At 40.2% G+C, this 14,943-nt stretch overlaps 1 protein-coding gene and 1 non-coding gene across 4 annotated transcripts in view; one reads left to right on the top strand and one right to left on the bottom strand.

Moving 5' to 3' along the window:
- OXR1 (oxidation resistance 1) overlaps window positions 1-14,943 on the bottom strand; it is a 218,297-nt gene that overhangs the window by 191,788 nt on the left and 11,566 nt on the right. The gene's annotated exons all lie outside the window — the stretch shown is intronic.
- Window positions 7,075-7,157, top strand: TRNAL-CAG (transfer RNA leucine (anticodon CAG)). Its single transcript has one exon. It is a non-coding gene; the product is annotated as a tRNA-Leu (tRNA).

Consider the following 14,943-nt stretch of genomic DNA (forward strand, 5'->3'; position numbering starts at 1 on the left):
AATGCTGCTGCGTGACCCTCTCGCAAACAAGTTTCTCTGCAATTTCACTGGCAACAGAGGCTGTAACAGTTGAGGTTGGAATAATCAGAGAAATTGGGTCTCAACTGAGAAGATTCTATTTGTTCCATAGGTTCAATACACAGTAACCAGTCAGAAAAAGATACTGTATTGCTAAAAGATTGTAACATAGAGATGATTCTTGTACTTAACAATGCAGGTATTTTTTAATATAGGCCACAGGCTAAACTGGCAGTCTGGTTGCATATAAGAGCTTCCTACTTTTAATTAGGGATTCTAGAACAAAATTCAACCTGCTGGAAGAGCCTTCAAAACCTTCACACATAAAAGGTTAAAAAAATTCTCTAAGTAGACAGTCCTGGTTAATTGCTAACACAATTTTGCACTGTTGGTACTGATCAGGTGTTAAGGATACTGCAGTGCAAAAGTTCAAAAGCAGGGCTTAAAAAGGCAAACTCACAAAAACATCAATCTGTGTCTAACCCACAGTGCCCCTGGGGCACACGCTACACATATAAGGGCACATTCTGCTATGGTGATTGTTTTTCATGGCTACTGGCTAAAAAATCAGCCAAGGCTCTAACTGACCAATTTCTCTTGGTTGACTTACAAGCTCTCCTGGCTCTCTGGCTTAGCCAAGTACAAATGCTCCTCACAGACTTCCTTCCCACTCTGCATTGCGGATGTTTGTGCAGCACAGAGGCTCTGATGCACACAATAAATTGGCCCCTTCTGCTTGTTGCATCTGCAAGAAGCAAAACACTAACGAGTTCAGAAGACATTTATGCTCCCCAAAATAGCCAGGACTGATTCTTATTTACCCCAACTCACTGAGTTACCACAATCACATTACTTTCAGCAGAAACATCAGTTAAGAGGTATTTGTGTCAGGGCCAGAAGCTAAGGACTATTCCATTACAGCAGGCCTGTGCTGGGATGTTGTTAACATCTTCAGCAATTCCCTTAGGAAATGTCAACAGCAACACCACAAAAAGAAACATTAGCTTGTCTAAATACTAAGAGGAGCCTGAAACAGTTTCTAAAATGTCAAAAGAAAAAACAACCCACACTCAAAACCAGCATTATTTTTTCTTGTTGCAAACATAGGTAATCTTTATGTTGGTATGAAGAGCAAATGATGGGGAGTCAGCACGGGTGTCAGTGAAGCCGTCTCCCTCTTCACGGTATGCAAGGAACATATTGATCATGCGAATAGAAGGAAGAAGATTTTCTCTTTGGGATAACAGAAGTAAATGTGTGAAGATCTTGCTTTTAGAAAACGAGGGAAGTCTAAGGGGATAGCTAATATTTGCCAGTTACTGGGTTACTGTTTTCTGTACACAGTGCAAGGCTAAGTATCTTGGACTTAGCATATTGCTTACTTCTTCTGCATTTCTTATAGTCACAAGACTCTAGTACTGACAACTGCACTAAGAAACCCCACTTTCCAAAATACAACACTCTTCAGAAATCTTCCATACTTTATAATATGCTAATCATTATTGTCTATTTTAGTATTTTTATTATGTAATTTATACTGTACCATTATTATTTCTCATTACTGTCACAGTGTGATAATTAGCAGTGTGCTTGCTGTACTCTTTTGCACTGGAAATAAACCCATATTAACTGATCTGGAAGCTCATTACTTCTGTAATTTATTACTAAGAAGCAATATTCACCTATGTACCAGAGAGCAAATGGCCACAGACCCCATCCATTCCATCTGGAGAGGAGAGAAGGCTGGAATGTGCAAAAGGAGGACCAAGCACAACTAATGTTCAGTACCAACAGGCATGGGATTTACAATTTTCATAGGATTTCATTATGTAGGAAGTGGTTTTATCACATGAAAACAGAAAACAAGCCACAGCCGGCTTACTGTCCTTCAGAGGTTGGCTATTACCCTGCAAAAAATCTGGAAGAGGCAATCACCTGCAATACTTTACACAATCCCATATGGTTCTCCCTCCTCTACTTCTTGGGCAAGACTCTTTCTGTTACAGCCAAGTCTCCACAGCCAGGTCTAAGAGCCAAACCCTGTTTAGCCCTGTTTAAGATAAAACTTCTCTGCAATGTCTCAGGCTTCCTGGAGAGCACCAAGACAGAACACAGGGCCTCCCAGCACAGGTTAGGCAATAAACTGGTTTTATCCCTGGCTCTTCCACTTGGGAAACAGATCATCATCAGATTTTTTTCACATCAACTAATGCCTGCAAGGCTGCCTCACTTAGTTCCTTCAGGTTCAATAGTTTTCTTGCTATTACTTTTATAAATAAAGATAGAACTTAACAGAGTATAAATGTGCAGTTGTGCTTGAATTATTTTAGGATTTTTTTCATCTAAAACTAAAATCACTTCACTGTTAATAATTAAAACCAGTTATTCTGTCACTACAAGTTTCCATACTTACCACATCACCAACAACATAGATACTCTGGTTTATTTTTTTTTTCCAATTCCTAGCAAAAACAAGGATATTTTTCATTGCTAGAACACTTGAGCTGGAAGCTGGAAGTCAGGTTAGAAGCTTACTCATCAATTAGTAATTAGGATCTTGCAGGTCAGGTTCTGCCCCAGCATCAGCTGTCAAATTACCTTTTACTGCAGCAATGTCAAATACACACCCACATCCACACCCTGCATTTACAGTCATAAATGTAAGTACTTTAGGCCATGGGAGCAGAAAAGTTATTCAGCTAGAAGAGGACAGGTCAGGCACAGGACTGAGTTCAGTTCATTTTCTCATGAAAGTGGACAAGAAATCCAATTATTAGCCTCACACCTTTATCTTAAACAGGAACAAAAGCCAATGATCATGACCCTTGTGAACAGCAGACATGATCATTAAAATAAAGCCAGTTCTATCATTTTGCATTGAAGAACTCCCCAGTTCACATTTTGGGATTAAAAGTATCCAGGGAAAAAAAAAAAAAAAAGTTATTCCAGCTCAACAGGCAGTAATCACAGAGCAAAGAACACTCCAGTTGGTGCTCAAGTTCGTGATGAAATAGTGATTTGGGAAGAAAAACCCTGATACTCAGCATCAGTCTCAGGGAATAGAAGGAATTTTCCTTTCCCTGCCACATACATGGATGCTGTGCTTCTGGATCCTGCCGATAACACATGCTCCTGAGGCATGTTCCATTATCATCACAGGCAATGCAGACATGCTTGTCAACCTCCTCTTGTATTCCCGATTTCCTATAAACACTATAGTGTTCCACATGTTTAATCTGTTTTATATCTTCAAACGCAGTTTACTAGTTTGGGGAATTTTAAAGGAATGTACTGAATTCAAATGAGGTTTATGGGCAGTTTTACTAATAAGGTGTTTTGAGGATGAGTTATTTCATAGAGAATACCCATGTGAATAGAAAAAGACAAAGATTTTTTTATCTCCCCAACTCAAATCTCCAATTCCCACTAGGATGAATGGAATATGCCCAGGTCACCGTCTCCATTATTATTCAAGTCCATTCCTACCTGTGACCATGATAAGTTCTGCTGCAGAGAAAGCTGTCAGCTGAGACAACAATGTCCTGACAGCAGTCTTGTTTCTAGCTCACAATCTATTTCTGCTATTAATATTTTTAATATAAAGGAATGAGTCTGGACCCTAAAGATTACAGGGGGCAGGAAGAGAGCTTGCCAGGTTCCTGACAACATTCTGAGTCTATGCACCACTTTATATTACTCTTCGTACAGACCAAAAAGGTCTGACAACACGACTAATGATTCCTGTAAAGTTAGGCACATTTGCAGAACTAGGGGCAAAATCTGAAGTCATAAAAATATTGAAAAGGCATCGTATTTTTAAATCAAGTCTCCAATGAACCACATCAAACCCCATTACCATCCATATAACATAAGTGCACTTTCTCTTCGAAGGAGATGCATGGGTCCACAGAATTTTGCCATTCTTTTTTAATTAGTATTTCTTTCGGGGCCCACAGGGAGAGCCTTGAAAGATGAACAATAATAAAACTTTCCTATTCAGACAAGGAACAACACAAAAGATGTTCTCACTTTGTGAGAAGCTTTGCTTAAAGCAGGACAGAAAACCAGAATAGCCAAGGAAGGGCTATCAAGTGACAGAGGAGGGACAGACAGTGCATTTAAATAGATGGACTGCTAATGTACACTGATATCAGTGTAAATCACTATAGCACAGTAGCTTTAGCATAACATCTACAACAATTTCAAATTCAGTATTAAAACACAAAGCAACACTAATTTCAGACCCTGCAGCTTCACTGGGTTCTGACAGGGTTGTACAGGATGCAGGGATGTGAGCTTAGGCAATGAGTACATACTATTTTCTCTTCCTAGCTGTGCTGGGTGAGAAGGTTACAGCCCCAAGACCTGCCAGCTTATCTGACCATTCTGCACATCAGTTCAGACATAAATGATCTTGAGTTAAAACTCTTTTTCCAGATAGAGTTCAGGGCATGACACCCAGAAACTGGAAAAGAATCAGAAATAAAATGAGTACAAATACCCATGTGCGGAGTCTGTCCACTCTTCTGAATTTGGAAGCCCCCTTGTTGCTACCTGCTATTCCTGAACATTGCCCAACATAAAACCAGGCTTCATAAACATTGTTTCCTTTTCTAAGTAAATGAAAGATTTTTATGATGCATGATGTAATATTCGAGACATCATGACTCTCATCAACTGACATTACAGGCAGGTACAAGAGCTGTAAACTCACAAGGGAAAAAAATACAAATAAAAGAAAAAAACTAGTATTTTATGGAGTTCTATTTGAGGAAAGACATTTTTGCCCCAAAATGTCTCCTGATACTCTGATTAAATCCATCAATTCACTGTAATGTGAACAGCCCTTGAAACACCATTGATCAGTGTGATTATTGCTGATATTTTCATATTAGCTTATATGGGTTTAGCATTATTCTTTACTCGATTCTTCAAACATGCCTTCAGAAGATAAGTCATTACTGAGGATTTTATTATGCACAGCCAAACTAAAATTATTTTTCAGTATTTTCCATTATCTTACTGAACCTTCTAGAACAATGTCAGCCATCATCATGTATTCTGGAAACTAAACTCAGATGTTGCACTGCCTTTTGTTACATGCACAAATAATGCAAAATGGAATTAGACTTTCTCCAATTTGCTAAGAATAGAAGCCTGTTCTTGAAATTTTAGGTTGGGCAGCAGCATAAAGACATGAGAGAATATCAGCAATGATACCAACATGACTTAATTTTCTCTTCTTCACCTACTATCATCAGAACACGCACTCAGAAATAGTAGATCTGAACCTTCCAATGGATAACACCAATGCACCTCATGTGCAACCTGCAACAAAACAACCTCCAGCCTCAAGTCCAATGAGTCTGGCTGTGTGATGGACAGGCAGTTAAGTCTGAGAGCAGTTGGAGAATGCATACATCTTCACAAATTTATCATGTTCAGGTTTACACTTCACTTACTAGAGCCCAATGCAGTCAGTATGACAACTGCTATATGAAATTCAGCTATGGGTGAGCAATCAGGACTGAAGCTACCCTTTGCATACTAAGCACCACTACATTTTGACCATCAAGTTAGCCAGATCAGCAGATTTTGGGACAACAACCTGAGAGTTAACTGCTGAAGTTCTGGGCCAAAAAATTTCCCACTGGTAGACACCGGTGTTGTACAGGAGTAGGCTTGGGCTGATTCTTCACTGAGGCCCACTGGATGTTTGGTAAGGACTCAGTTCTGCAAGAACCTTCCTTGGGCAATCCACAGGTCTTGAAGCCAATGAGTAATACTATTTTTATGAATTAGACTTGATTTAAATTATGACCTATTTAGTCAATTTCCCCAGCCAGTCAAAATATATTTAAGCAGCTTTACACCATCACTGCGTCAAAGTAGTGAACATAATGTTATGGAGCTGCTGGCTGAAGATCCAAACAGCTATGTGTGGACAGGAGAAAGGGTGTAGATTTCAACCCCAGCTCATTCTGGACTTGTAACTCTATGAGAAGTCTTTGATGGGCATATCTCAGGCATCTGTATTTTTGCTTACTGGACTCTGCCTACCTTGCGACAGTGGCAAGAAGACTATTGAAACTGGAATAATTTTGTTTCTGTTGACTCTACCAGCTATGGTTTAGAACACACACCAAAAAAAAACAAACAAACCCTCCAAAACAGCACCAACATATTAGGCAGGACACTGATTTCAGCAAAACTACCAATATTGAAAACTGGAGCTGGAACAACTGGTTTCTTCAAACAGGGGAATGGTTTCCTTCCACTACCAGTACCAAACACAATCAGGCTCAACTTCTGACCAACGTAGTGGAGACTGTAGCCTTTTTTTGAAAATGGAAAATACTGTTCCTTCAGGTTCTGGGAAATGATTATGTTTTGGGGCTAGCGGTGTACTTGCCATTTCTGACAGTCAGCTTCTGGTTATAACATTTAAAGATTTAATTTTTCTATTACATTTACATTCCAAAGAGAGACACTGGATTTTAAACCTGATGCTCCCAAACAAGTATAATACCTCTTGCTTTCCATATTGACTTTTACTCCCAAATCTTGACCAAATTTGTATGTTCAGAGCTTCCTGGATGCAGCTTTCAAATACAGGGATTTTTTTTATTAAACTGAAGCACAGGGCCAATTTGTTTCAGTGTTATACTCTCCTTTCTAATATTACAGAGAACTCTCCCCGTGAATAACTTGTACCTGTCTCAAAAGGATTTTCATAAACATCAGAGGAAAGAAATCAGCCTTAAGCAATGCCCTTGTGCAACATACCACATTTGTGTAACCTTCAGACTTCTGCTACATGGCATATATAATTTATGTGCAACAGTCCCTGCTTCTCTCTCAAAATACTAGTACTCAGATACAGAATGAAACAGCTGCCTCTACCAAATTAACAACTGTTATTACAGCTACATTAGATTCAACACAATATATATTTTAGTTTTAGAACACTTTCTATCATCCTGTATGAGAAAAATAGCACAACATAAAATATACACAAACACACCACCAAAACAGTCAGCCAGCCAACCCCCATAAGTCAGGATGGCCGAGCGGTCTAAGGCGCTGCGTTCAGGTCGCAGTCTCCACTGGAGGCGTGGGTTCGAATCCCACTTCTGACAGTTCTTTTTAGGGATTACATGTGGCTGGCAATTCGTCACCGGCAGTGTTCCTGAGGGCTAAATTGCAGGACTAGTCCTGCTAGATATATTTATCAGCAAGATTATCTCTGCAACTAAGGACTTTGGGCTTGTCTAGGCTGGAGAAAAGGAGGCAGAGGAGTGATCTCAGCTTCCTGAAGAGGGGAGGTGAAGAGGGAGGTGCTGAGCTCTTACTCCGAAGATTGACTAACGGGGAATTCCAAGCTGCACAATAGAAAGTTCAGACTGGACATTAGGAAACATTTTTTTCCTGAGAGGGTGATCAAACACTGGAACATGTTTCCTAGAGAGGTGGTTGATGCTCCAAGCCTGTCAGTGTTTAAAAGGCATTTGGACAATGCCCTTAACAAAATCCTTTAACTTTTATCCAGCCCTGAATTGGTCAGATAGTTGGACTAGATGATCACTGTAGGTCCCTTCCTACTGAAATATCCTATTGTTGTCTTAAAATAAATAAATAAATAAATAAATAGATTAATAGGGTCCTGAATTAAAATGGGAGATCTAATTATCTCAGCCTAAAGAAAGGAGCAGCTCAGAATGCAGCCCCTTGTTTTGTAAAGATTTAAAAAGCTCTCAAAAGCACATATGAATCAATAAGTGAATTACATTTTCACATTACATGCTTATAGTTAAGTACACAGTGAGTGACATTCTGGAATACAGAGTATTTCTGAAAAACAAGGTCACAAACATCAGTCACAAGAAAACTCTTCCCATGAATCAAGTGAAAGACCGCAATTTTTAGCACCATAAGCTGGAAATGTTAAGCATCCAGCACTGCAAATGCTCAGTAGATATGCAATAATGACCTCTGAACATGCATAGAACTAGATCATTATGCATCTGCAGCTAAAGAAGATAAATCAATGACTTATTCCAGAGTAGGAAACAGATTTGAGGGAGTGTTTTAATTATGTAATATTAACACAGACTCCAAGAAAGGTAACTAATGCTTTCCATGGGCAAATGCTACTAAACATTCCTTGAGTGAGTTGCTCACCTACCTCAAATACTTATCTAGTAAAACTTGTGTACAGAAGATATGTTATCTTTTTTCTCCAAAACCTTTACCCTGGGGGCTGTTAACTCATCCCTTCGTACTAGGCAAGTGGCACTAGAGTCCATCAACATATACAAGGATGTTTTGCAGAACATTTGCAGAAAGAAATGTTAAGATCACCATCTCCTAAACTGTTAATGCTAAATCAGTATTTAATTCCATGTTCCAGACAACAGTTCTACCAGCACCGGATTCTGAAAGCAGCACATTTGCCTGCTATGAATGCACAAACAAGTCCAGTGTCCTGGGGTCTGCCAGACATTCAAAAAACTCAACAGGCAGCTGCCTAAAGCAGTAATAGACAACTGCAAGCTGCAGGGTGCTGGGATGCCTGGCTTTTCTGTGGGATCCATTTTGGATAAAATCTGCAATCAGTACCCTGGTTGTCATGGCAGTGGGACATCTAGTTCCATCTAGCTGTAACTAGATGACCATTAAGGTGCCTTCCAACCCAAACCATTCTATGATTCTGTGATTCTATCACCATACTTCTAGTTCATATGCTCGTATGGGAGGGAAGGGGAAGGAGAGATATTTAAAAAACATTAAATAATTGTAGGCCACAAGCAAAACAACTCTGAAGTACAGAACTTCCTGAGTATCATTTCAATTATAATGTGAATACTGAGATCATATAAATCAGAACAGATGTACCTACACAGTATTTGACATGGTTAAACATCCTAGGAAGCTAGTAGTGACAAGGCATTTACTAAACAGATTGTGCATTCATGCACCTATTTAGAACTGTAGCTTTTTTCTACAGTCCCTTCCTGACGCTATTTCAATCCCTGTTGAGAGGCTTGCATGATGGGAGACAGAGAGAACTGCTTGGGGCTCCAGCCACCATTCTGGATAAGAAAAAGCCTAACTCCAATGGGAACCCATGTTTCTTCAGTGCACCTAGGATTTTATCCCCTGATTCAAATCCTCATTTTGGACAAGGCTGCAGAGGAGTTGCTGGACATTTGAAACACCAGCAACCCAACAGAATGCACAGAGTTAAAAAGTCCACAGCCATGAGCTCTGCATAGCTTGTAGTTAACAGCATTTCTCTTCCAGTAACACATCATAATGACAGAATTAGGTCTGAAGATGATATTTCATTTGGATTTTCAATATAATTACACAATAAAATACAATACATTTCCAAGTCAACTCTTCCATATTCACAGGCTGATCAAAACAAAAGAGGTAGAGGGAGTGTTAAATCCAAGGCCATCGTAAACAACAAAAACCACAGGATTTCATCAAGAAATCCCTGTAGAAAGTTCAGTTCCTTACTCTCTAGCAGATCATTCATCCTGAATTAAAGGCCTGCACAGAACAATAAAATCTGCCAAATCCTATGTTAATATGTTACACAAGTTACAGTAACATATGTTAATATGTTACACAAGTTACAGCAATATGTTACACAAGTACAATACAGTACCCTATTAAGAATACGCACTGAATTGTGGCAAAGCATACATTAACTGATATAATGACAGCTGTGAAGGCAGTCTCTTCCTATACAATGGCCTTCAGAAACTTACATGATGCACTGGACAGAATCTAGAGAGGCATTTGAGGGAAAAAAGAAACAATTATTTTTTGAAAAATCTGATTACCAGTATGTATGGCAGCTATTTCACCTTCACACACCAAGATCTGCACTTTTATGTACAAGCTGGTTAGTGAGGCTACATTTAAACTCTTCACATGAATATGTTCAGCTCTTCTTAATTGAAAACCAAAATAATCATATTAGCTAGACAAGATATCCAGACCTAAATAGCTTCAATTATCAAAGGAAGCACAAGGTCAACTTTTTCCGGGGTTGAAACTGCATATATCTTAGCCATTGCAAGTCACAAGGACCGAGACCAAACTCTCAACATTCGCATGAGCTTCAAATATTTCCCGCGAGGCAATGTCATGAGGCAAGAAGTACAGAACCACAGGCCGCTCAGAAATCTATTCTCTCTCTGGAGCAGTGCAGGACAGAATACTTCTGGTAAATAAAGACACAGAGAATGACTGGGGTTTTTTAAGAAAGTGACTACACTTTTTCAAACAAACATATTTCAGTATGCCAATGCAAACAGGATGTAGAAGCTACAGAAAGAGGTTGTGCTTCACCAAAGAAACAGTTTTCTCTCAGCAAACCTCTATTAAATTCTATCTCTCAATCAATAAGGAATAAGGATTTCCTTATTCCCGTGCAGCAGCTGCAGCCAGAGCTGTACTTGTGAACAGAGCCCTCACTGAACAGAAGGGAAAGAACACAGGCAGACCCCACACCCCATGTGAAACCCCCCTGAAGGGGTTTCAGGGGAATAGGTAACTTTATGAGCAAGGCAGGATTCTACCACTACCACCCCAGCACTGTCATACATGACAGGATATTGCCACATTGCAGGTTTTCCTTCATATAAAATTTTCTCCAGCAGACTAATAGCCATTACCAAATTTTTCTCTGGTCTTATAAATGTTGCCCACGGACTAGAGAATACAGCACAGCAGAGACCCTCTCATTATGTGCTCATCATAAGGCATAGTAGATACCCAGATCTGATAAGTGTTTATCACTCAGCACGAGTGATTGAACAGCTGAAATGGATGGAAAGTGCTTCCATTATTTCTCTTCTGACACCAAATCCACACAGCACCTTGAAAAGAACTATACAAAGTTCAGCCAAGTATATGCTAAGGAGATGGACACAGAGGGAGTTCTGAGATACCTCATTTCTTCTACTGCTCTTTAGCAGATAGGACAGTGTATTTCCAATACTCTGGATTTCAAGGATTTTTAAAAAGAGAAGTAAAAGGAATAATCAGGATACCATGGTTCACCTGCTCCCTTTGTCATTAAAATCAGCCTACACTGGCAGTTCAAATCATGCATTTATCTTACTGAGAAACAATCCATTACCAGCAGATAATGATCTTTTTTGCCCTAATGAATCTACCTTGAAAGGAATCTACCTGGGGCTCTGTTCCTTTCACAGTTATTAAAACATGAAAGCTGGACTAAGTCTGCTGAGGACATTGATGGTTAACTCCGATGTCAATTAAATGTCAGCTTTATGAACTGGAATTAATTCAGAGAATGCAAGTCTATCCTTACATTAAAGATGATGCAGGCAGAAGCTGTTCTCTCAGTGCAGGAGTCCTGGATCTCTATTGACACAAATCACACTGCAGATGGGCAGGCCCAAAGGGCAGCCGTGGCATGAAGAAACACAGCTGCCCAGAAAGTGAAAGTAAAACATTGCTGTTTCTGACACCATAGAGAAATTGTAATAGCACAGGCAGAAAGGTACCTCCTGCAAGCCAAATTTTCTTTCAGCAAGCCTCAATTAAACAGGATCTCCTATGGACAGATATCATCACAATATCAGGCAGCTTATTATTGTTTCTGCTGCTAGTACTTTTTATAAAACATGTAAATGGTTGAGTAAAACAGTATTTATTTGTAGGTATGCTTGTCCTGAAGCCAGTGTCTTGCTCTGCTTGCTAAAGTCGCATTCCGCTTTGAAGGGTCATGCTATCATTTCACTGTGGGCCAATCCACCAGCTATTTGCTGCTAGATACACACACCCTTCCCTCAGAGGGGTAGTTTCATACTTGTGTTTAACTGGAATTAATTTATTTCCTGTTACTCCAGTGTTAGTGCTAAGGCTCTGACAGCTCCCCTAGCACAGCATTAGTGGGTCGCCTCATCACTATTGTACGGCTACAGACTCCCCACCAAAGCAGCCAGATACTTCAATGCCTCCTCAAAGATGAGGGCCTGGAAACCTTACCTCATACAACCACTATAAAAACAGAACTTCCCATCTTTCTTTCCCATTAACTAAAATAAAGAGCAGAGCTATATTATAGCCTTGAGGGAATCAGCATTGGGCACAGCAGAAGATATCCAAGCATCAACAGTGTTGATATCCTTTACTCAGTATCAGAATCATACAACAGTTTGGGTTGGAAGGTACAGTTCCAACCCCCTGCCACAAACAGGGACACCTTCCACTAGACCAGATTGCTCAAAGCTCCACCCAACCTGGCCTTGAACACTGCCAGGGATGGGGCAGCCACAGCTTCTCTGAGCACCCTGTGCCAACGCCTCACTACAATTACAGCAAAAATTTTCTTCCTAATACCCAATCTAAATCTATCCTTTGTCAGTTTGAAGCCATTTTCCCTGGAACTGTCACTACACATTCTTGTAAGAACTCCCTCTCCAGACTTCTTGTAGGCAGCACCCAGTGTGGTGTTTACTGAATGGCAATAATAAGAAACACCTCTGCGTTGCTGTGTGCAGTTTTGCTTACCTCCCTTTTTACATGAGAAACACTTTATTTTCAGGAGAAAATATTATAAATACCAACTGGAATATAATAAATAATCTGCAAATGTCCACAAACATGTCTCTTTATCTGACTGGTGTCAGTTAAGGTAAAATACAAATTACAAGCTCTACATAAGTAGAGTTATATAAATAGGCGAGTAGGCTCGAAAACAAAACACAGATCTCAGAAAGTTATATTCACCTGTCAAAGCAAGTAAACTACCAGATGAAAGGGAGGCTAGGTCTGACTGACTAAAGCCTTTTCTTTTTTTCCCCCAAAGAGCACAGGTTTGACATGCTGAAGTCTGCATATTTAAAATATACAATAATAAAGATGAGCTATTGAGTCATCACCAATTATTTTAAAAGAGCAAATTGTTTATTTATAGAGAAACTGACATTTATAAAGACAGACATGAAGGACTCAGTTGAAGAAGCAGCAATCTTTGGAGCTTGGAGGTTTTGTTTTTCCTAACTTAATTGACTTTGCTTCATCTCCATTCCTAAGTTCAGAAGTATCACATTTCAAACTAAAGTGCTATAACTCAGATTGAAGGTTCCCTGCCACTCAGTGGTCATATGTCACAAATGTCAATTTCGTCAGCGCTTTGGATAATGTAAGGTCTCCAAAAACTGGACTAATGCAGTTAAAATTAAGAGGAAGCTGCACTGAGTTTACATAGAGAAGCAGTGAGCGCAGAGCACCACCCTGCCTTGCGCTTCAGCTGCTGAGGCCCACCAGCAGCCCAGGTGTATCAGACTGCGGATACTGGTGTTGCCCAGATTTCCAGCATCTCCAACCAGAGTTACAAAGCCTATTGGAAAGCATGGCTCAGTGTCAGGACTCTCCCTTCATGGATCATGCGTAGGTATAGCTGTATTGCTTAACCTTCCTCTCCTAAATAACCTCTCCTCCTTAATCAGACTTACTCCTCAGCTGCAGTCCATCCCAGTATCCTCTTAACACACAAGAATATCCATTCGCATTAGACCAATGGTCAGCCTAGCTCAGCATCCTCTGGGACAGTGACCAAGACCAGCCCTAAGAGAAATCAATGCAGACAGCAGAAAGCTGCAGGACAAACAGCAGGACAAAGCTGCCCTGCTCCCAGGAATTTGTGGTTTGGAGGCTTCATAATATAGAGGTATTTTTTCATGTTTCATAGCCAGCAGCAGACTAGAGAGTGACTGAGGCTGGTGGGGAGCTCTGGGGATCCCCCAGTCCATCTTTCTGCTCCGTGCCAGCTCAGCTGCTGCAGATTGATCAGGGCCATAACGAGTCAGGTTTTGATTCTCTCCCAGGATGGAGACCATACAACCTTGTGGCAAATTGTTCCTGTGTGACACACTAAGAATTTTTTTCCTCATTTTCCTTCACTTTTTAGTATTCACATACTGCTGCACCGAAGTCCAAAGCCTGCCTAGGTACTGCCTGAGGAGCTGCATGCAACCCTGGTGTGTGGAGTTGTGATTATAGTAAGGGCAACGTTTCTCACGTCCCCCTACACTCTGGTCAGAACCACTGCTCTAACTTAATGTGAAATTGTGATCTTTAAGGTTTTAAGACCACAGCAAAGGTCTTGGGACCGGAGCATTCCTTATGTCATTGGAAAACTCTGAGATACCTAAATTTTCTGGGTTCTGGACTTTCCCTATGTTATCCGTAATGATTCCTTTCTTTGTCTTCAATGTCTTGAGCAGTGGATGCACCTGGCATTGCTCCACAATGCACAGACAAACAGCGTAATTCTGTTTACAACTAATTTCAGATAAATGCCGAACTATTTCTCATCTCTCACATCAGAAAAAGTCATGCAAAATGCAGTGATTTTCCAAAAGGTACATAACCTTTCAATGGTATCTTTCATTCTTGGAACTATTCTCATAAATGGCTTTTTTGCTCTTATGTTGAATATGCTGCATTTATTTCTCCCCTTCCCATGAGACTCACCATTTGCTGTATAAATCTGAAATGGTTTCTGATAATTCATGCTACAAAAGCAGCCTTTTCTATTCCAGTCTTCCAACTCACTTTTCATAAACATCAGGATGAGTAGAGAAAGGCATTAGAATAGCATCATATAATGATTTGGGTTGGAAAGGACCTTAAGGATCATCTAGTTCTAACCTCCCTGCTACCGGCAGGGACACCTTCCACTTGACCAGGTTGCTCCAAGCCCCATCCAACCTGGCCTCAAATACTGCCAGGGATGGAGCAGCCACAGCTTCTCGGGGCAGGCTGTGCAAGCACCTTACCACAGCAAAGAATTTATTCTTAGTATCTAATCTAAATCTATCCTCTTTCAGGTTAAAGCCATTCTCCCTTGGTAACTACCACCTTTTAAGTTTG

The sequence above is a fragment of the Melopsittacus undulatus genome, chromosome 1, assembly GCF_012275295.1.
Source record: "Melopsittacus undulatus isolate bMelUnd1 chromosome 1, bMelUnd1.mat.Z, whole genome shotgun sequence".
Classification (NCBI taxonomy): Eukaryota; Metazoa; Chordata; class Aves; order Psittaciformes; family Psittaculidae; genus Melopsittacus; species Melopsittacus undulatus.